This window comes from Anneissia japonica, unplaced genomic scaffold, assembly GCF_011630105.1.
Source record: "Anneissia japonica isolate Jap-2015-1 unplaced genomic scaffold, ASM1163010v1 scaffold287714_len2871179_cov188, whole genome shotgun sequence".
Classification (NCBI taxonomy): domain Eukaryota; kingdom Metazoa; phylum Echinodermata; class Crinoidea; order Comatulida; family Comatulidae; genus Anneissia; species Anneissia japonica.
The window spans coordinates 2,841,790-2,842,128 of NW_022755542.1; positions in this window are offsets into that span (position 1 = coordinate 2,841,790).

Genomic DNA, 339 nt, shown 5'->3' on the forward strand with positions numbered 1-339 from the left:
TCTTACTGTCTTTGAGAATCCAAAATGTATGCGTGCTATTCTGGTTGTTATCGTGGTTGAAAGAGTGCTTATGAGCAGTTTATCATATTTGAAGCTGTCATTCCAGTGTGCTGTATTTTATTTCTCAGGGTTGTGACATTGGCTTTATGTTCTAAATGAGGCAATACTATCTATTGGGCACTCTTCACATTATATTTACATTAAATAATGCCAGCAGGTAAAAAAATTATTAGTAAATAATGTAACATTATAGTAGTCATTTTATTATAATAATTATACTTAATATACAATAATATTCTAGTAGTAACAATAGTATAAATAGCATCAATAATGTTTATA